Source organism: Lactuca virosa, chromosome 4 (assembly GCF_052849685.1).
Source record: "Lactuca virosa cultivar CGN04683 chromosome 4, Lactuca_virosa_CGN04683_v6, whole genome shotgun sequence".
NCBI lineage: Eukaryota > Viridiplantae > Streptophyta > Magnoliopsida > Asterales > Asteraceae > Lactuca > Lactuca virosa.
This window is the reverse complement of record NC_136429.1, coordinates 40,602,673-40,625,187: the sequence shown is the minus strand read 5'-3', so window position 1 is coordinate 40,625,187 and position 22,515 is coordinate 40,602,673. Positions and strand designations below refer to the sequence as shown.

The 22,515-nt window shown below is 37.3% G+C and overlaps 1 pseudogene across 1 annotated transcript; it reads left to right on the top strand.

The window, feature by feature from the left end:
* The first annotated feature begins 716 nt into the window (after positions 1 to 716).
* Positions 717 to 11,005, top strand: LOC145104324 (F-box/FBD/LRR-repeat protein At1g13570-like; annotated as a pseudogene). Its single transcript, XR_013707064.1, has 11 exons — positions 717 to 792; positions 1,310 to 1,511; positions 1,655 to 1,920; positions 1,997 to 2,107; positions 2,189 to 2,344; positions 2,427 to 2,732; positions 6,449 to 6,502; positions 6,581 to 6,698; positions 8,504 to 8,581; positions 9,704 to 9,775; positions 10,893 to 11,005. The product of XR_013707064.1 is annotated as an F-box/FBD/LRR-repeat protein At1g13570-like (transcript).
* Positions 11,006 to 22,515: the final 11,510 nt, after the last annotated feature.

Genomic DNA, 22,515 nt, shown 5'->3' with positions numbered 1-22,515 from the left:
TTCTTATGGATAAGAAAATTATGGTCTCATGTTTCTTGATTATTTCGAAAGATGTATTGATCAATTAAAAAATAGGTGTAAAAATAGGGTGGTAAATGTTTTTTTAGTTCCTATGGATAAGAAAATTATTATTATTATTATTTCAAAAACAAAACTGTTTTGTTTTAATAAGAAAAATATTTCAACATATAAGAGGAATTCATTTTGGTCATTTTACTCATATAAGCTATTTTGTTTGTCAAACACTTAAAAATGTTTATCAGCTTATTGGTTATTCCCACCGCAATAAGCTAATCCAAATACTTTTGCAAAAACTACTCATTCCCACCGCAATAAGCTAATAAACAATAAGCTAATAAGCTATAAGCTATAAGCTAATTTATCCAAATACCCTCTTAATGGTGGAATATAGAAGGTAACGGAGCACTGTGTTACCAAAACCCTCTACATGAACCACCATGACAAAAAGTCAATACTAGGACCAAAAGTGAAATTTTGGCCAAACTATATGATCCATTCAATTTAATGGGTAGGAATATTTGTAGGCTAAAAGATGGAAGACAATTTAATTTGTCTTACTCTAAAAGAAATACAAAAAAGGGGCAAACTTAAAGGGACCTTTTTAGTTCAGTATCGGAAAAGGAGGGATCAAATATACAAAATAGACATTTATAAAAACCCCGCCATATAACCTTATCTTTGCTTCCATTCTTGTCATCGGCGGTCTTTTAAGACTTCAACTCCCAAAGTCCCACCCACCGGAACCCTAGGGCCTAGAGCTAAACCATTCAGGTTTCCTTTCAAACTTTTGATTATCTCAACTTCATGAAGTTTAGTTGTGTTAACAGTTGATATAACTACGTTGTTCTTTTCGTTATTATCTTTATTGACTATAAACATCGGACCTAATTTCATCACTTTTTATATATTTGGTAGATATTATCAAACATTTAAAATTTTAATCATGAAGAGAGGGGAACGTTATCCTCTTCATAGATGTCTAATTGTCTAATTGTCATATAACATGCTATAGCAATTATATAATGCTTTGGGAGGGATAGACACAGGTAACTCTGGGAATTATGTATTGTAACATAGATATAAGATATATTTGGTGATCACCTAAGGAATTTAGAACTGTAGTAGTTAAACAAAATATATTAAGATAGTATTATTGATGATGTGCATGTTTGTTTTTCATTTGTATATTTGTCTTCTCTTTCTATATATTAGTTGTATTTTGCTTTGAAGTAACCAGTTCATATACGTTTGAAGCAAATTAAGATTCATATTTTATTCTACTTTACAGCCTTGTGAAGTATCCAACCTTTAGGAACTATGAAAGCTCAACGGCAAAGTTCGGATAGAATCAGCAATCTCCCTCAAGATATAATTGAAAAAATTCTGACTTTTATGCCAATCAGAGATGCATTGAAGACGAGCATTTTGTCAAAAAAAATGGAGGCATTGCTGGAAGGGCATGCCTAAACTTGTATTTGATGATAGGCTCAGTAATGCATAATCTGATATGGAAGAAGTCAAAAAATATAAGCTTGTCATTACCATATTTCATGTTTTGTTGCTACACAGGGGTCCGATATTGGAACTTTGTATTTGTATCTCAGATGAAGAAATTTTTAATGAGATTGACCAGATAATACTTCATTTTCATGGAGCAAAAATATCAAGAAATTTATTTTTGAAGCTTATCAATACGATGAATACTACAAGTTACCGTGTTCATTCTTTTCATTGCAAGGATTAGAACACCTATCTCTCAAATATTGTGTAATTGAGGTTCCATCAACGTTTAATGGATTTAGTATGTTGAAGAGCCTGAAATTTTATGAGGTTGACATCACTGCCACTATGCTGCAGCGATTCCTTATCAGTTGCCCACTACTTGAGGAATTTACATGGGTAAATAAAGTCCATAGAACTACGACTCATGCAGTTTCGTAATGTAAAATATCTTCTTACAAATGTATTTATGCAGATTGGATATGATTGTTTAGACTTTACAGGAGGAAACAAGTGTACATTTATTGAGTTGTTTACGTGTTTATCATCGGTTCAAGTTGTGAACATCTCTTGGTTTGACAACAGGGTAATACATACTTAACTTGATTGTTTTATCTCATGCAAGAATATTTGTTTTAATCATTAATGTTCTGGGATCTGGTTAAAGGACTTCTATGCAGGTGTTATATCACAAAAGCTCCCCACTTCACTAGTCTACTTGAGGATACTTGTTCTTCAAGTGTGTTTTCATGAACAAGATCAGATTTCCTCCACTCTATGTGTGATCAACAGCTCCCCGAATTTAGAGAAAATTAACTTGAGGGTAAATGAAAACTATATGTTATCACATGTTGGTAATGAATATTCATAATTTTATTGACAATTTTGACATGTTTTCTGATTAGTTGATTCGTTATGTTGCACAAACTTGCACTACTTTGCTTGATCCTCAAGATTATTTGGGGCTTAACTTGGATCATCTTAAAGAACTGGTGATAACAAGTTTCCATAACTATGCTTCTGAGATGGAATTTGTAAAGCTCATAATGGGTAAGTCGCCTCTGCTTAAGAAAGCACGAATCAAGCTCAGTACATCTGTTTCTGTTGACGAAGAAGTTAAGATGCTTCGAGATTTGGTATACTTGCAATTTCCACGTGCATCACCAGAAGCCAAGCTAATTATCGAACGCCCGAAAACGTTGCCTGCAAAGGCAATTAAGTTTTAGTGATACAAGTTTAATTGTTAAAATATAAGGATTGTTAAAACACAATGCCTTTATTATCTATTTTGAACCTGTTTAGATGTCTTTTGGATTGATTATGAATACTTTTAAATTCCCAAATTCATGGTATCCCTCTATTTTGATGCTTGACGACCAATAAACACAAGAGTTTACATGTCTATAAAACTGTTTTTTCTAATGATATAAGTCATATACCCCCCCCCCCCCCTCCCCCCCTTTTTTAAAAATCAAAAACTGAATTTAAGTGTAAATGCAGTCTAAATTTGAAATGATGGAACCAAAACTATAAATTAGCCATTTACTGAAACCAACCAGAAACCTTTTCTATCCTATTGCAAATCCGTTTGGTCTGTCCCAAATCGAAGAAGATGAAAAGAAGATTGGAGGTAAATTATTTGTCTTATTTCTCTCAAAATCAAAAACTTACATGCACTTCCTCTGATTATGATTCCTTTTATACTTGTAATATATCTGTTAACTTGATTGTAAAACAATAATTTGGAGTACAATATGCAACTTGTTGAAGTTTTCATTGATCCTGTTCGCTTTGTTTTGTTTTATGTCATGATTTTGTCGAGTTTGATATTCAATATAATACATTTGTTGCTTTGAACAAGTAAACACAATGTCGTTATTTCGATTCTGATCTTAAATTTACAAAAATGGCAAACCATGAATGCACATGTCAGTCCCTTGTTTTGCCGTTTCGTGCTGCTGACAACTCTGCTTTTGCGTGTGTAGCTTATAAAAAATAGGCCAATCCCAGGCTTCTCATATAGGGGCCCAACCTTGTGTTTCTTCTGTTTTATTAGAATTCCTCCATAATGAAAATGCATATGCATGCTTGGTCTCAAATATAAACAAAACACCTTAGAATAAGGAAATCCATCCAGCTGAAGTCAAAACATGTCTTTTTAGATGAATGCTAATCGGCTACACAAAACTTTTATTATCACGGCGACCTTAAATATTGTCTAAAAGGCCCCGTTAACGGAAAATTGTTTACAATGCCATTTGCAACATGACCAAGGATTCTTTTTCGAATTTTTCATCATCTAATAAATATTCTGATAGACTAATGATATGTTCGGTAAAAATATGGTTGGAGGAAGATGAAGCTTAAGTTGGAGCCGGAGTTAAAGTTGAAGCTAGTGTTGGAAGCTAGAATATGTAGCTTTGATTTTTAACGGGAAGTTGTATTTTTATTTGTGTAGAAATGTTTAGCAAAAAATATTTGCAATTTTTTTAAAAAAATATAAAGTTATATAAAATGACATCCGAATAAAAGATACATAACATTTAAAGATGTTATAGGGTAACATAGTACTATTGTTATAATAGGCTGAAACGTTACTTTAAAAGTCACTTGAAATAACTTTTGAATTAAAAGGTTTATGTTCTAAATTTAAATTTTAAACTCATACTCTCAAACAAATTTTTTTTTCCTGTAAATCGAGCTTTTTAAAAAAAAGTTAAGGTTCTAGCTCCTAAAAGCAGCCAAAAAACTCATTGCCAAACATGCCCTGAATACAAATTTTCGTAAATAAAATTACTAAGCAGTTGCCCGAAATGGCAAGTTTAATATCATAAAAGTATGTTGTTATATGTTAATTTGAGTAACCAACTTTTTTATTTAGATATACCATTTTTACCGGCTACAACTACCAATTTTGGTGCTTATTTGGCATGTGGTATTTTTTTTATTATATTATATTTGTTTGTTTATAAATATTTATTTTAATATTTATATTGATATTTATTATGTATGTTTTTTATTCTTTGCAAAAAGAAATTCATGAGATGATGAACCAATGAACATTTCGGACAATCTCCATGATGTCTCACATACACCCCTCTTATGCTTCTTCGTTTAACTCAGTTCCAAAAACATGAAGTTTTTCGTCTTTTGTGAAGGTAGATGATAAAGATTTGAGTTAGCGAAATCAAATTAGCAATTGATCTTAAAAAAAAAAACTTTTGCATGGTTTTGTTATCACATTTGATGACAAACTATGTTGTGTTTCTATTACTATGATATAGGCATATAGCCAACATGTTCACTTCAATATTATATCTGAATTTACTATATTACCGAACCTAATTTCATCACTTTTTATTGGTAGATATTATCAAACATTTACATTTTTAATCATGAAGAGAGAGGAACGTTATCCTCTTTATAGTTGTGTAATTGTGTGTTAGACGTTCATGATAATAATGACATCATATAATTTGGAGCAATTGTTAGTATAGTCTAACAACTTTTGTCTTTTTGTTTAAATTACATATGAAAAGAATAAAATAAAGAATAATATGAATTCTTTCTTCCCAATTTAATAATAACCTGAATTTTATATGCGATTGAGAAGAATTTAGTTGGTATAATTATACGTTTATACACATGGACATCCACGTAGATCTCTTTATTTCTTTTTCATTTTTCTAAAAAAAATAAAAATTAAAAGAAAACTTAAATGGAACAGAGATCTCTTTATTTCTTTTTCATTTTTCTAAAAAAAATAAAAATTAAAAGAAAACTTAAATGGAACAGAGATCGAACAGAGGGAGGAGATCATGAGAGTAGTCGATCGGAAGAAAAGAGAGCATTTGGGTGTTTCTGGGGTGTCTATAGACCTGGCAAACGTGTCGTGTCGTGTCGGGATAGCGTCGTGTCAATACATTAAACGGATTGAAAGGGCTTCACCCTAACCCGACCCGTTTAATTATCGTGTCGCGTCGTGTCAACCCATTTATTTTCGTGTCGAGTTTCGGGTTAAGGTTTAGACCTTGTAAATATATTGTGTCATGTCGCATGAAACATTTTAAAGGTTGGAAAGTAGGAGTTATGGATGCAAAAATGAAAAAGGGAAACAATGGAGTTAGGAGATGGAATGACAAAAAATTTAGTAAGTTTAGAAGGCAAAACGAAAAGAGCTAAAATTGGGCAGCAAAGAGGATATGTGGTGAGGATGAGTAAAATTAAGTAACTTTGAAAATTTGAATATTATTTCTAATTCTTGAGTTTGGTCCACTACAAGTCTATAACATATAGTAATATGTTTATAAGAATATGAAATTTATAATAAATAATATATAGTTAAATGGGTCATATTCGAGTCATCTTCGAGTTAAAAGTCTTGACCCTAACCCTACCCGTTTAATTATCGTGTCGTGTCGTGTCAACCCGTTTACATAAACGTGTCGAAATCTCTGACCCTAACCCGCTAATTTCGTGTCGGGCTCTCGTGTCATGTCATGCTTTGCCAGGTCTAGGTGTCTAGTCGCCAAACATAAACACGAAGTATAGAGAAGATCGAGGCTGCAGTGTCTTAGATGGAGAAAGATATATCGAGACCGAAATTGAAGGTAAAACCTATTGTTTTTCTTTTGGTTACTGTAGGAAATAAAATTGTGTAGCTAGGGTTCGAATAAGGTAGGGATTTATGTTGTATGTTGAAATTGGTAGAAATTTTGGATAAAAATAAGTTGGATCGTTCCGAATAAGAAGCGCTCACTTGTTTTGTAGAGGTCTTCCATTTTCAACCTCCATCTTCATCAAGTGCCAAGTTTTTGATTTTGTTTTATTTGGTAAACACATTTCAAGTTACTTTGTGGGTTTTTTTATGCATTGAATTCCTTCATATTTTTCTGAGTTTTTTTGGTGTGTTCATGATGGATTAAAGGAAGCTGGTGGTGGGAGGTGGACAATGGTGGTGATGATGATGGTGGGACTTATGGTTTTAAAAAACTATTTTTCAAACGGGGAAAAGAACAAGAAAAAATATTTTTTAATATATAAAAAATACATTTAACAGAAAAATCCATATGGATGTCATGTCAGCGCCACATGGACCATTTTAGTTAACCAAAAAGCCATCTCAAAGCTAGCTCACCAAGATTATCAGGCGACCCCTTTACTTGGGATATTTCCCTGTTTAACTCGAAATTTGAAAGTTTAAGGAGCCACACTGCAAATAAAAAAAGCTTTAGTGACCATTTAAAAGAAAACGCAAAAGTTTAGCCCTATCACATGCTATAGCAATTATATAATGCTTCTGAGGGATAGATAGGTAATTTGGGAATTATGTATTGTAATACAGATATTGAAACTGTGGTGACCATATCATATGGGTATAATAAGGAATTTAGAACTCTAGTAGTTAGACGAAATATATCTAAGATAGTATTACTGATCATGTGCATGTTTGTTTTTCATTTGTATATTTGTCTTTTCGTTCTTTTAGTTGTATCTTGGTTTGAAGTAACCAATTCATATACATTTGAAGCAAATATTCATATTTAATTCTACTTTACAGCCTTGTGAAGTATCGAACCTTGTTAAGACATGAAAGCTCATCCACAGCAAAGTTGGATAGAATCAGCACTCTCCATCAAGATATAATTGAATTTTTTTTTTTTTTTTGACTTTTATGCCAATCAGAGATGCATTGAAGATAATCATTTTGTCAAAAAAAAAATGGAGGTATTCCTCGACAAGCAAGCCAAAACTTGTATTTGATGACAGGCTCATTAATGTATCATCTGATATGGGAGTTGTCAAAAAATATAAGCTTGTCATTGCCATATTCCATTTTTTGTTGCTATACAGGGTCAGGGTCCGATATCAGAACTTTGTATATGTATCACTGAATCACTGAGACATATATTGTTAATGAGATCGACCATATAATACTTCCTCTCTCTCTCTCTCTCTCTCTCTCTCGTATCTACGGTGTAAGTGAGCCGAGCTACTCGTGACCTACTCGGGATCGACTCGTTAAAATCTCGACTCGAGATCGAATTAAACGAGCTCGAGCCTAAATATGAGGCTCGTTTATTAAACGAGTTTGAGCCGAGCTTCAAGTAGTGGGCTCGCAAGCCTAAACTAATATATATATATATATATATATATATATATATATATATATATATATATATATATATATATATATATATATATATATATATATATATACATATATATATATATAGGTTCGAATGTTTCTAGCAACTATTGTGTGCCTAAATGCACCAATGAGAATTCAAGAAATAACAAATAATTAAATAAATCATTTAAGGGTATTGTGGACATTTTGTACTTTCAATTAAGGAAATCATTTAATTGAAATCCTGCAATTAAGGAAATAAAGTAAATATATTTTACCTAGTCGTGTGTGTGGTAGAACACGTTCATCATCGGCATCAACATCATCACCATCACCGCTGCCCACTTCCTCTCCTCGCCGATCTCGTTTTCAACTCATTAATCGATACCTTAATTTATTTCATTCCTCAATTCATTCCCATTGCAGCCTCCACCAAAATTCATTGCAACATCCACCAAAATTCATCGGGAATCCTCTCCATAAACCTATCATCGATCAACCAATTGTTCTCACCATTGCCCGAGCACCCAGAAAATCAGCACAATCGTCATATGGTCGGTGCTTCCCTCCCCTTTTCGCCAGTGACACCGACCTCATGCGCTGTCATCCGCCAACACACCCCGTCTGTGAGATTTTCAAATCCGATTTTGAGTTTTTCGTCTTCTTGTTACTCCATTCCTGTTTTTGTTATTCACCGGAAACCCTAAATGAAATTTTCCTCTAAAAAATAATTTTTGATCAGTTTTGAAGTTATATGAACTCGTTGGGTTTGGAATCACCAGGAAGTCAACGAATCTTCTTAGATTTGTTGAACTTGTTGTTTGTCATACTGTTTTGTTCGATTTTTTTTAGTTGTTTATCTGAAGAAATGTGGAGTAGGAGAGAATCGATACAGGAGAAGCGACAGAATTTCTGTATCAGTCGCTATCTGTTGGTTTTTTAACCAGCGATGCGTATCTTGGCCATTGTTTATTAGAAGTGATTGCTAGAACCAGGAGCTTCAATTGTTCAAATTAGGTAATGAACATTGGTAGGGTACTTATATGGTTAACTTTGACAGTTTCATTGCTTGTAGAAAGATCAAAATTCATCAAAACTTTAGTCTCTGTTTGGTTGATGTTACTATTTGTGTTTATATCCACCACATAAATTGAGAATTTAGTAGAGAAACACAACATCTTACTGTTGGAGGTTATAGAATGGATAGCAAGCTTCTCTCTTTTCTTCTGTGCTCTGAGAAATGGCAAAGAACTTGTCACTTAACTAAAAGAGCCTAGTTTTTTTAAGCAAATTGGTATTTTCTTGGGTTAACCCTTTAATTTCCTTAGGTTATAGAAAGCCACTAGTTCTTGAAGACATTCCCTCTCTAGCACCTAAAGACCAAGCTATTGGTACCAAATTAAATTAATAGTGTGATATAGTTTGATAATAAAACATGCCTTCCAAGTGTTTGATATAATGTCAAGAAGAGAAAGTTTTGTGTAAAAGAGACAAGTTTGATATGTTGGACTTATTGGGAAGATTCTGTCAGAATATGTTAAGGTAACATGTTTATACTTGTGTTGAAATATTCTGTTAGAAGTAAAGTAGATAATATTTTGTTAGATTTCTTAAGGAATTGAAGTTTAAGCAACAAATAGAAATGAAATATTTTTTAGAATTGATGTTAATATGTGTAGTTATGTTATTTTGATGTTTTTATTTTATAAAAAAAAAGATGTTGTAAATTCTATTAGAATATAAGTTAAAACTTGTGTGTATTCTGTCAGAATTTATTTATATAAATGCATTCTAAAGTCTTTAAGAATGTTTTATTAACAACAAGTATATTTGTTTAACTGGTAATGCATTCTAGCAGAATTACGAGTAATGCATGTTATTAGAATAACGATAGTATATTCTAGCAGAATAACTAGTAATGCATGTTGTTAGAATAAATTACAATTGTTTGATGTCTACTACATTCTATCAGAATTTATAGTTGTTATTCTTTTAGAATGCTCCGAGTTTTTTAATATTTGAAAGTTGATTATGTTTTTTTTGTGGATTTAGGTTTTGAAGAGACTGTCATTGATGTGGAAAAAGAGGAAAAACATGGAGAACTAGAGTGTATTCTTGCAAAATGTATTATGCTAAAATGTATAAAGTGTTTCTTAACAATAATATTCTTTTGGAATAGATTAGTGTTTTTGTTAGATTTTGATGTTTTTTTTTTCTTTTTTAGCCATTTTTAGTTTTAATCTTTAAGAATAAATGTAATACGTATTCTTTAGAACACGTTATTCTTGATAATATGTTGTATAATTCTTTAAGCATGTTTAGTATAAAAAGTATCTTGAATGAATCAATATTCTGCAAGAATAAAACCGCAAATATATTTACTAGTTTATTGTTGACTTTTTGTCATTCTGACAGAATAAAATCGGTTATTATTAAAAATAATATTAAAATTTAATTAGAATTAATTTAAAAAATTCATATTTTTAAAAAATAAGAGAATTAATGATCCCTTAAAATCCGAAAATTTCCTTTTTTAAAATAGGTTAATTGACCAAAATACCTTTTTGCTAAAATTTGTGTGATTATATGATACATGCTACCCTATGATAATATCATAGACCCTCAGATCATGATTGTTGATTCTATTCATCCAGTGGTCCAGATCTGTGTATTCTGGCACACAATAGTTAGTAAAAACAAAATAACATAAGCCTATATATATATATATATATATATATAGTCCTTTTTTTCTCGATTTGGCCCTTATAATTTTCATTTTTTTCAATTTGGCCCATACATTTTTTCAGATTAAACCTCAACTTTTTTTTTTCTAAAAAAACTCTTACATATTTGTTATCTTGGAAGATTTCTAGCAATTCCATGGTAAATACTCCCAACTTCATGATGGTTTGGAGTAAATCTAGAGAGATGGTCATGTAAATCTATGGCTTGATGATTGGTCAAGAACATTGTAGGCGCATGTAATGATATGGAAAAATTCAACCCAATGAAGGGTTATCGACATTGATGGGTTTTTTTTATGTTGGTTATAGAGAAGGAATGGTGAAAGTTGTTCTTATTGGCTTTTTTTAATATCGTTAGGGAGTCATAGGTTTTTGTGATAGAAGATGAGAAAAACTAGAAGGGAAAAAGGATATCAGCCATTGACGAGAAGAAGAAGATGGGATGGGTTGTTCTTCTTTTATCATTGAACACTATGTCTCCTAATGAAATAATGAAGCTAACAATAACAACTCTCACCATTTCTTCTCTATAACCAACTTCAAAAACTCATTGCCGATAACCCTTGATGAAACTGGTGATTGTTACGTATCTGGTGTTGAAATTTTCTAGATCATTACATGCGCCTACAATGTTCTTCACTACATCGATGATGCCACAAGAAAGATAAATTTATGAAATCTTCAAACAATAGATTTACAACACAATCTCTCTAGATTTACTCCAAACCATCATGAAGTGAAGCTGGGAGCATCTGCCATGAAATTATGGAACCAAATGTCGAAATCTTCCAAGATAACAAAGATGTAAGGGTTATTTTAGAAAAAAAACAAAGTTGAAGTTTAATCCCAAAAAATAGAAATATATAAGGGCCAAATTGAAAGAAAAAAAACTGAAAATGTAAGGGCTAAGTCGATAGTAAGGGCCAAATTGGGAAAAATAGTAAAAATATATGGATTTTTTGGGAAAAAATAAAGTTGAAATTTAATCCAGAAAAACACCAATATATATGTTTTTTTTTGGAACGAAAAGCAATATATTAGAAAAAGAAGAAGCAACTCAAGCGAGAAGATCGAGAAAAAATACAAGAAACAATTTAGAATGGGAGAAGGGCTCCAAATAGCCCAATCTAAAGAAGTACATTTAGATCTATGCTTAATCCAATTGAAAGTAAATAAACTAATATCATCTGTTGTGACCGTGGTAGCATGCATGACGTTACTAAAGACAACTGCATTACGCTCCTTCCAAATTAACCAGAGAGTGGTGTATACCAAAGACAATCTAAGTTTATGCATTTTTTTGCTGCTGGTACACGAATTGATAATCTCCAACAGGTCAACCTTTGAACATGGCTGATTAACAAGGATTGAAAACCAGTCAAACAGCCACCTCCATAACACCATAGAGAAGGACTTGCAAGTGAAAAAAATGATCGATATCTTCCTCCACCTCACAACAAAACGAACAGCAGGTAGAAGTGACGATAATACCCCTCTTAATTAGGTTTGAAGCAATGGCAATTCGATCTTTAAATGAACGCCAATAAAGCAATTAACCTTTTTTAGAATCCACTTAACCCACTTAAAAACCTCATAATTATCAGTGTTCGATCTCACAACAATCAGATCTCTAAGAGATTTGACAGAGAAAATATCACCATTATCATCTTTCTACAGCCATCTGTCACCATTCACAATTCACAGTAAAACGAAAGTTAGCAAGACGATTGTACATAAGTGAGAATTGATTAGATTCAAGACCCCTTTTCAGGTTTCTTTTCCAATCCCAACAATACTGAACATTCATATCAACCTCAGTGATGATCTTGTCCATCACCAAGCAATTCTTATTGTTTTCAACGGAATAGAGATTAGGAAAAATGTATTTTAGAACACCATCTCCGCACCAAGAGTCTTTCCAGTAGAATGTGTAGTCTCCTTTCCCAACGACCCGCTTAAAAAGACTACAAAGATAGATATCATAAAGATCAGGATCCATGCTAATCTGTGAAATATCCAGCCACACACCTTTAATAGACTTTTTAGCCATTAACTTACCATCAATAAGAAAAGGGTTATGGATTGCTTTAATGCAGGAAAACCAAAACGAATCACGCTCATTTTTTAAACACCACCACCACTTCGCGAGAAGGGCTAAATTAGATGAATCAAGGCATCCAACTCTGAGACCTCCTATCTCCTTCGGTTTAGTTACTAAATCCGAAGGCACCCAATTAATTTTCCTTTTCTCTTCGTCACCTCCCCAAAGGAACTGTAACATCCTGATTTCCGAGGTATAACATTTCTATATGTAAGTATGAGTTGGCTTGGGTGACTCGACGAGTTGGTGCCTCAACTCGTCGAGTAGGGTCGCGACTTGGTGACATGGAAAATGAATGGACTCGACGAGTCGGAGGGATGACTCGCCGAGTCAGCGCTGTTGGCAGAAACCCTAATTTTCTCGGGCCTGGGCCTATTTAAAGGCACTTATAGCCTCCATATTTTCTCCTATAAGTGCCTTTCGTCACTTGAGAGAAACCCTAGAGTCATTGGTGAGCAAGAGAGGGAAAGGGGCTCATTTGAGGTCATTCCTTGGGAAGAAGATCAAGGGTGTTGTAAGGATCAAGAAGAGAGCCTGTGGATGTACTTCATCTCCATCTTCAGCATCAAATCTAGGTATGAAGTCTTTACCTTTTCTAATTTATTGAATAGATCCCTTGAGTATAAGAAGTTAGGGCTCATATCATTTGTGTGGGGTTTTGGGCGCATCAAACCCCCTCTTCTGAGTATGCCATAGATCCGGACCTTGTAAGGTCCAGAGAGTCAGAAAGTAGGAAGCCATTGTTGTGCAACCATGGGGTTTTGAAACCATGAAGCTTTAATGGAGTCTCAATGGCATATAGAGTGTAATATACCATGCATGGATATCAAGATCGGACCTTTACATGACTTTTGAGTATTAGGAGGTTAGATCTATGAGTTAGAGTTATAGATCTGACCTCAGGTGACTGAATGAGAAACCCGATGGAGCCAACTCGCCGAGTCCATGGGGTGACTCGACGAGTCATAGTGGGTTTGACCTCGTAGCCTTGACCCAGTGTTAACTCATCGAGTTGGGAGTCAACTCAGTGAGCTGAGTGGACCCTAGGAAGAACGTGTAGAATACGAGTGGACTCGGCGAGTCACAGGTGTGCACTCGGCGAGTCAGGTCAATCTTGGCTGTTGACTTGGTCTGGCTTTCTGTTGACTTCCTGGGTGAGTCAATATGGGGTAGGAGGGACCAAGGAGGGGTAAAATAGACTTTTACCCATCCCGAGGGTAAAAAGGGAAAAGAGGACTTATGGAGTAAATGAATAATAAGGCGAATAATGATTGAGATTCTTGTCTAATGTGTAGGCGGAGGCTAGTCCAAGATTTTCGAGTGTTGTCTATTACCTACTAGCCACCAGGTGAGTCTTCTCACTATACTTTACCTAGAGTGGTAATTATGTGTGACCAGAGGGTCTTATGTGCTTGCTTGAGTTATGCATTTTGTATGTGTGATTTTATGCTATGTGCTATATAGACCGGACCGGAGGGTCCAACGAACTATGAGGCCGGAAGGCTCTCAAACAGACCGGACCAGAGGGTCCAACGAGCTAGACCGGACCGGAGGGTCCAACGAGCTATGACCGGACCAGAGGGTCCAACGAGCTATGGGACTGGAGGGTTCCACTGAGACACATTGACCGGAAGGTCTTACAGAGTTATAGCCTCGAGTGGCTAATTACTTGTGCGTGGTATTTAGGGGAACTCACTAAGCTTCGTGCTTACCGTGTTATGTGTTATGTGTTTCAGGTTTTCTCAGGATCGCGGGACGGCACCGACTTGATTGTACACACCAGAGAAAGAATTATGTTTCGAGGATCCTGAATTATGAACTGATTAAACTCGAAGTTATGTTATGTAACTAAATAAATGATGTTTTAAGAAATGTGTTATGAAGATTATATGATTAAAAATGAAAATTTTGTTTTGAAAGTTCACGTCGTTACAAGTTGGTATCAGAGCCTTGGTTTGAGGGATTCGGATGCACCTTCGGGTAAATTTGGACTCAAACTGAGGAATTGAGAAAATTTTTCAAAGAAATGATTTTTCTAAAACGAGCAAGAGTTTCTGAGAGAAAACGAGAAGGAGTAGTGTGTACAATCAGCCAGAGCCTGAACGGTGATTTCCCAATAGGGATGAAAGTGGGTCCAAACCCGGACCCGGAAAACCCGAAACCGGTTAAAGGGATTTTTTAGAACCGGAAACCGGACCGGTATATAAGAACCGGTTCCGGTTCCGATACGGGTAAAGTGGGTCTAGAACCGAAAAACCCGGAAATAGCAAAGTGGGTAATGTGGAAGAGAGTAAAATGAGTTTAGAACCGGAAAACCCGGATTTTTTTTTTGTAATTACCTCAATCGCATAATCTTTCAACCGTTATAAAAAAATTAATAAACAAAAAATTACATTTACGTTACTGACGACATTGATTTTTTTTTTAAAAAAAGTAATGTAATATCAAAGTTGGTTTAATGTTATTGTGGAATGTGGAATGCATAATGAGAATTAAAAGGTTATGTAATATGTAGTGTACGTTTATATTTCATAATAGGGATGAGTTATATCTACCATTAATTCCTTTTTTTTTAAAGAAATAATGTAATGAGAATTGAGAGTATGTACTGTACGTGAACTTGGACCCAACCATTGTCCCTTTCTTCGCTTGTGTTATGTTCTTTTTACTCTTATTTTACCACAACATGGATCAAAAAGAAACATTCATTAAAATGATTATTAAAATGACCAAAGGCATTGATAACATGCATGCGAAAGTAACAAGAACAAGTTGACTAAGTCAAAAATTATTATTATGTAAAAGTTATAAACATCCGTCATTGATTAAAATAAAAGTAATAAAAAATCAATATGTTATTCAGATACCAAATGATATAAATTTTGTCACAGGAGGTAGAGACTAAATTTTTTCACGTGAGGTAGAGAGTCTAGAGACTAAAAAACGATTCGTTGATGTTTTGGGGATTGTCGTCGTCGTGCAAGTACAACACGGGAAGAGAAAAGCAACCAGTCGTATTCCAGTTCTTGATCCTATACCGGTTCCTTGGACAATAAACCTAAACCGGTTCCTTGGCCCACTAAACCCGGACCCGATCTATTAAACCCGGTTCCGGTTTTTTAAACAAAACCGGTTCAAAAACCCGGATTAACCGGACCCGTTGGACCCATACCCGAAATACCCGAAACCCGGATAAGAGTAAATTTGAAACCCAATACCCGGACCGTTTAAGCATTTTCCGGTTATACCGGTTCCGGTCCGATTCTGGTTCCGGTCCGGTTTTCCGGTTTTATAACTCATCCCTATTTCCCAAAATACCCTATTTTTGTGTTATGAGATATTTTGTGATATTCTGCATGCTAGAGGATAGGCTAGGTATTTCATATTTTAGGACTAGAGTGGCTTGATTTGTGATGCCTTAGCCTAGGAGTTGCTGTTATCTGTTATGTGCTATCGAGTATGTGCTGAGTAAGAGTATCAGGCAGGAATATTACAGAGATAGAGTTTCGAGTAGAGGAGTAATCTAGGTGAGACACCTAGATGAGCATTGGAAGAGCCTACTGAGAGAGTAGTTAGATGCCCGCGTGGGGTAGAGTTGCTTGAGTTCGGTGACACCTGTTAAGTATGAGTAGAGCAATAGAGTTGTAACCTAGAGTGGGTTTTACGTGTTTATTCGATGCCCGAATGTTGCTTGCTTTGTGCTTTGTGGAACTCCCGATGATAGGAGTCATCTACCAAGTGAATGTGACGATATTCAGGAGGTAGATGACTGGCATCATAGGAGTTTCTCAGCAGCTGATGGCGGAGAAGTGTGAGAACCTAGGAAGAGCCTAGGGAGTGACCTTAGTCAGATGAGTACGCTGACAGAGTAGAGCATTTCGCTGGGGAGCGAGCACGCGTGATGGGATTGGTGGTCGAGAAGGTTGAGCAGCTACTTAGAAACTCTGGGATGGTCCGTGTAGAAAGTATGGGTAGATGTGGCAAGTAGTATGGGCCCGTACGACCGAAAGCAGAGGACCCATACTCGAAATAGGGGGTATTCCGGAGATTCTAAGTAGTAGATTGAGAAGTGATGTCATGGTTTGAGTACCATGCTAAGTAGCAGATTGCGAAGTGATGTCATGGTTCGAGTACCATGCTAAGTAGCAGATTGAGAAGTGATGTCATGGTTCGAGTACCATGCTAAGTAGCAGATTGAGAAGTGATGTCATGGTTCGAGTACCATGCTTTGTAGCAGATTGAGAGGTGATGTCGTGGTTCGAGTACTATGATTTGTAACAGATAATGCTTGTATTTTTCCAGTTATTCCGTCGTGATTGATTAGGTGGAAATCGGATGCGATAGAGTATGAGGTCAGAGGGCCATGTTGAACGAGTTTCCATGAAGCATCCTTTGTGAGGGAAGTCGAGATGATTCCAAGGTATTTTTGGTGAGATGTCAGATAAAGTCGTAAGACTCAAGGATGAGTAGTGATGGCGTTTATGGAGGATTGCGGTCTGAGTTGAGCAATCAGCCGATAGTGGAGAAGTCACCTTCTGTGACCTGAGTGGTGCTATTTCCGTTTCCTGTGGGAAAACATAAGAGGTGTTGAGATTTCGGTTTCTGAGCTTGGGGGTAACCCCTGAGGGTTAGCATTGATGGTGATCTTCCACCAGAGTATTTGGGCAGTATGTCTGCCGCGAGGTAACGATATAGCATGAGCAGGTTGTCAGTGGGGACTGAGATAGTCAAGGACAAGGATGCACTATATATGAGTAAAGTAGGGCATGTATTAGCTGCAGCGTCGGACGATCAAGAGGAGTATATCGGGGCGGTGGCTCTTATTGTCCATGATGGGTATCGAGTGTGGTAATGAGGTCTCCGCTCTTATGATAACTCATGTGATGGAAAGTTGGTTGAGGAGTCGAGGATGAGGAGTATGATAGTTCATTATTTCCATACTGAGAGTCATGGTTACTACTGGACAGTTGAGATGTCCGGTAATGGGATGGTAAGAGATTCTGAATGGCTAAAGGCAGTCATGATGAGAAGTTTCTGAGGATTTCATCTGAGATTCGGGGTATTTGGAGTTGCTTGATCTCTAGTGGGGAGATCATCGAGCGTTGTGCAGCACCTTCCTAGGGTAGGTGCGATGTTACTGGTAGAAACAGTCTGTGGGATAGAATGTTAATGCACCAATCGGTGTTGGGTCGAACCCTAAGTAGGGGAGAACCGGGTATTTTATTGAAGGGATCAGAGATTTTCAAGAGCGGTTGGAGAACTGGATATAGAGACCTGCGGAACGGATTCATGAGACCAGGGTTATTGGTGGTCGAAGCAAGGTGCAGAGCAAGGTAATGCATGTTGTACGTGTTCGAGAAAGGATGAGTGTCTCCACGGCAGGTGGCTATTGGTCGAAGACCTTGTGGTGGTTAGGAATTCTTCAAGGTTATAATGGTGAATTCGAGGGGGTTGACCCGTAAGGTTAGTTCGGCGGTTGAGAATTTATGGTGCAATGTATGGGCTGGTATTTGCAGTTGGGAAGGGCAAAAGTTGATTAGGCAACCAACTTCCGGATCGTTATGAGTATGCTTGCATGAGTTCTGAGCATTATAGGAGGGAGTTTCGGATTGTCGTCAACATTTTCTGAGTCATTGACCATTTCTCCGTGTTTCAAATTGAGAATTGGAATATTCCGAAATTTCGGGTTGTGTGACAGGAAGATCGGTGGTGAAAGGAATTCTGCAGGGATGCGCTGCGTATCAGAGTATGATGTCGTAAATAGGAGATCAGTGGCTGAGGCAAGACATCGTGAGGTTCTGTGATGGTGTACCGAGGTATCCGAGTTTTATGCCTTGAATTTCGGATTATTTTGGGTCTTGAGTTTGAGACGGCAAGTGGTGTATCAAGTATCTATGGTTCCAGTGGGAGCCCTTCGGCTAATGGCAGCAAGTGAGGTTATTTAAGGAAATGGATTGCAGTGAGAAAAGGGGTTTGGTCATGACGGTTGCCGTCAGGAATTGTGATGCATAATTTGGATAAGTGTGAGCACCTATCTATGTTGGTCCGCGGAGCATGAGTTAGTGGACGCAGTAGGGTGTTGTGATGCTACTGGGAGCCGTAGTACTCACTAGTCAGCGAGAGATTGTTGTGATGCTACGGGAAGCCGTGGTACTCATTAGTCAGTGAGAGGTTGTCGTGATGCTACGGGGAGCCGTAGTACTCACTAGTCAGTGAGAGGTTATTGTGATGCTGTGGGGAGCCGTAGTACTCACTAGTCAGTGAGAGGTTGTTGTGATGCTGCGGGGAGCCGTGGTACTCACTAGTCAGTGAGAGGTTGTTGTGATGCTGCGGGGAGCCGTAGTACTCACTAGTCAGCGAGAGGTTGTTGTGATGCTGCGGGGAGCCGCAGTACTCACTAGTCAGCGAGAGGGTGTTGTGATACTGTGGGGAGCCGTAGTACTCACTAGTCAGCGAGGGGTTGTTGTGATGCTGCGGGGAGACGTAGTACTCACTAGTCAGCGAGAGAGTGCTGTGATACTGCAGGGAGTCGTAGTACTCACTAGTCAGCGAGAGTTTGTTGTGATGAAGTACTCTCTGATCAGAGCATGAAGCAGAAGAGTTTTAGGCTTGAGTAGTCCTAATATTTGAGATGTTGGGAGCCTGGTGATCGAACCAGGGGCGAGACTGGGGTCTCCATAATTGTCGGGAATCGTTATATTCTGAATTGAATTGTGGTTTTCGCAACCAAAGGGAAGTGGAGAAGTGGTATACGCGCGAGTTGCGGGTCATGAGTCAAGAGTTGAGTGCTTCATGGGGACGAGTGGTTCCAACTCTGGGTCAGACCAAACTCTCGAGTTTGAGTTTGGCTCTGGTGGTGCGTTGGGTAAGCGAGATGAGATTCTGGATTCTGAGGTGGGATCCATGTTGAGGAGTATTGTTTGTCATCTGATGTCTTAGACCTGTGTAGGTCAGTACTCGGGTATGGGAGGTACCGCGAGATGCATGGAACTATGAGCAGTAGACGACAGAGGTCGGGGTTGAGTCGATCTTCATTTGGGATTGTAGTATTCGTTTGGGGTAAAGATAACTTCGTGACTTGTGTGTCACAATGGACCGAGATAGTTGTTGCGAGAAGGAAGGCGGCGAGACGTGTTGGGCATGTAGTGGATAACCTTTAGAGGCTCAACTATGAGGTCGAGAGTAGACCAAGTGCTAAATGTTAAAAAGAGATATATAGGGGAAAGTGAAGGATTACAATTTTTAAATGTTTGAGGACTTCTGAGCGAGCATGATCATTTTTGTTCTTGTGTCAAAGAACAGGGTGTTGAAAGTTTATTGTGAGGATGGGTTCGGATGGTAGTTCAGTAGATGAGCCCTAGTGGGAGGTGAACCCTTTCGTTCCTTGGGGCATGATTCGGATCGTTTTGTACGCTTGGTATGAGTAATCGATAGCTGATTGTTGGATTTTATCTTATGAGAATCAGAGGAGCAGTGAGTTATCAGGGTTTGATGATTCGAGGAGCGAATAACATGGTGATAGCTTGAGTGGGTGGTCTGGCGGTGGGCCAGGCCACTAGAGTTCCAGATTTTGGGAAGGTTAGAAAAGGGTATCTTAGCGTCACAAGGGTTGGTTTTGTTCCGGACTTGGGAATTTCTGTGTGGATTCAGGTGTCCATGGAAAAGATATCGGTGTGGTATGAGATCCTTTCAGTAGTGCCTTTCGGGTTGTTGGATTCAATCTTTGTGTAGTTAAGGAGCGATTTCGAGGGCGAAATCTAATTCTAGTGGGGGAGAATTGTAACATCCTGATTTCTGAGGTATAACATTTCTATATGTAAGTATGAGTTGGCTTGGGTGACTCGACGAGTTGGTGCCTCAACTCGTCGAGTAGGGTCGCGACTTGGTGACATGGAAAATGAATGGACTCGACAAGTCGGAGGGATGACTCGCCGAGTCAGCGCTGTTGGCAGAAACCCTAATTTTCTCGGGCCTGGGCCTATTTAAAGGCACTTATAGCCTCTATATTTTCTCCCATCAGTGCCTTTCGTCACTTGAGAGAAACCCTAGAGTTATTGGTGAGCAAGAGAGGGAAAGGGGCTCATTTGAGGTCATTCCTTGGGAAGAAGATCAAGGGTGTTTCAAGGATCAAGAAGAGAGCATGTGGATCTACTTCATCTCCATCTTCAGCATCAAATCTAGGTATGAAGTCTTTACCTTTTCTGATTTATTGAATAGATCCCTTGAGTATAAGAAGTTACGGCTCATATCATTTATGTGGGGTTTTGGGTGCATCAAACCCCCTCTTCTGAGTATGCCATAGATCTGGACCTTGTAAGGTCCAGAGAGTCAGAAAGTAGGAAGCCATTGTTGTGCAACCATGGGGTTTTGAAGCCATGAAGCTTTAATGGAGTCTCAATGGCATATAGAGCGTAATATACCATGCATGGATATCAAGATCGGACCTTTACATGACTTTTGAGTATTAGGAGGTTAGATCTATGAGTTTGAGTTACAGATCTAACATCAGGTGACTGAATGAGAAACCCGATGGAGCCAACTCACCGAGTCTATGGGGTGACTCGACGAGTCATAGCGGGTTTGACCTTGTAGCCTTGACCTAGTGTTAACTCATCGAGTTGGGAGTCAACTCAGTGAGCTGAGTGAACCCTAGGAAGAACGTGGAGAATACGAGTGGACTCGGCGAGTCACAGGTGTGCACTCGGCGAGTCAGGTCAATCTTGGCTGTTGACTTGGTCTGGCTTTCTGTTGACTTCCTGGGTGAGTCAATATGGGACAGGAGGGACCAAGGAGGGGTAAAATAGACTTTTACCCATCCCGAGGGTAAAAAGGGAAAATAGGACTTATGGAGTAAATGAGTAATAAGGCGAATAATGATTGAGATGCTTGTCTAATGTGTAGGCGGAGGCTAGTCCAGGATTTTCGATTTCTGTCTATTACCTACTAGCCACCAGGTGAGTCTTCTCACTATACTTTACCTAGAGTGGTAATTATGTGTGACCAGAGGGTCTTATGTGCTTGCTTGAGTTATGTATTTTGTCTGTGTGATTTTATGCTATGTGCTATATAGACCGGACCGGAGGGTCCAACGAGCTAGACCGGACCGGAGGGTCCAACGAGCTATGACCGGACCAGAGGGTCCAACAAGCTATGGGACTAGAGGGTTCCACTGAGACACATTGACCGGAAGGACTTACAGAGCTATAGCCTCGAGTGGCTAATTACTTGTGCGTGGTATTTTAGGGAACTCACTAAGCTTCGTGCTTACCGTGTTATGTGTTATGTGTTTCAGGTTTTCTCAGGATCGCGGGACGGCACCGGCTTGATTGTACACACCAGAGAAAGAATTATGTTTCGAGGATCCTGTATTATTAATTGATTAAACTCGGAGTTATGTTATGTAACTAAATAAATGATGTTTTATGAAATGTGTTATGAAGATTATATGATTAAAAATGAAAAATTTGTTTTGAAAATTCACGTTGTTACAGGAACCTTCCTCTTATACCATCAAGAATATTAATAACTTTTTTAGGAACTCTAAAAAGAGAGAAATAATATAAGGGGAGATCGTTGAGAACAAAATTTATGAGAGTTAGACGACCCCTAAAGGAAAGGCATTTCGATTTCCATCACTACAACAAAAAGGGGTATCGGAGACTGACATAATCAGTCTTTAATTGTCAATAATCAATCTCTGCTAAGAATTAGGGACTGATTTAGCTAGTCCCCAACTATTCCCCGAAACCTAGTCCTAGATAGTCGAATTTTTATGTATCTAATACATCAAAGCATCAAAGACATAAAATCGTTCTTTGATGATGTCTCATTCGGTCTCTAATTTGTTTTCTTCAAATCCTCAATTTGATGTCATATTAGTCCCTAATACTATATTTTAGGGATTGAATATTAGTCCTTTATAATGTATCATTCAGTCTCCAATATGTTTTACTAAAATCACTATTTTATATCATTTACAACTATGATAGACATTTTATGTAACGTCCCAAATTTTGAGT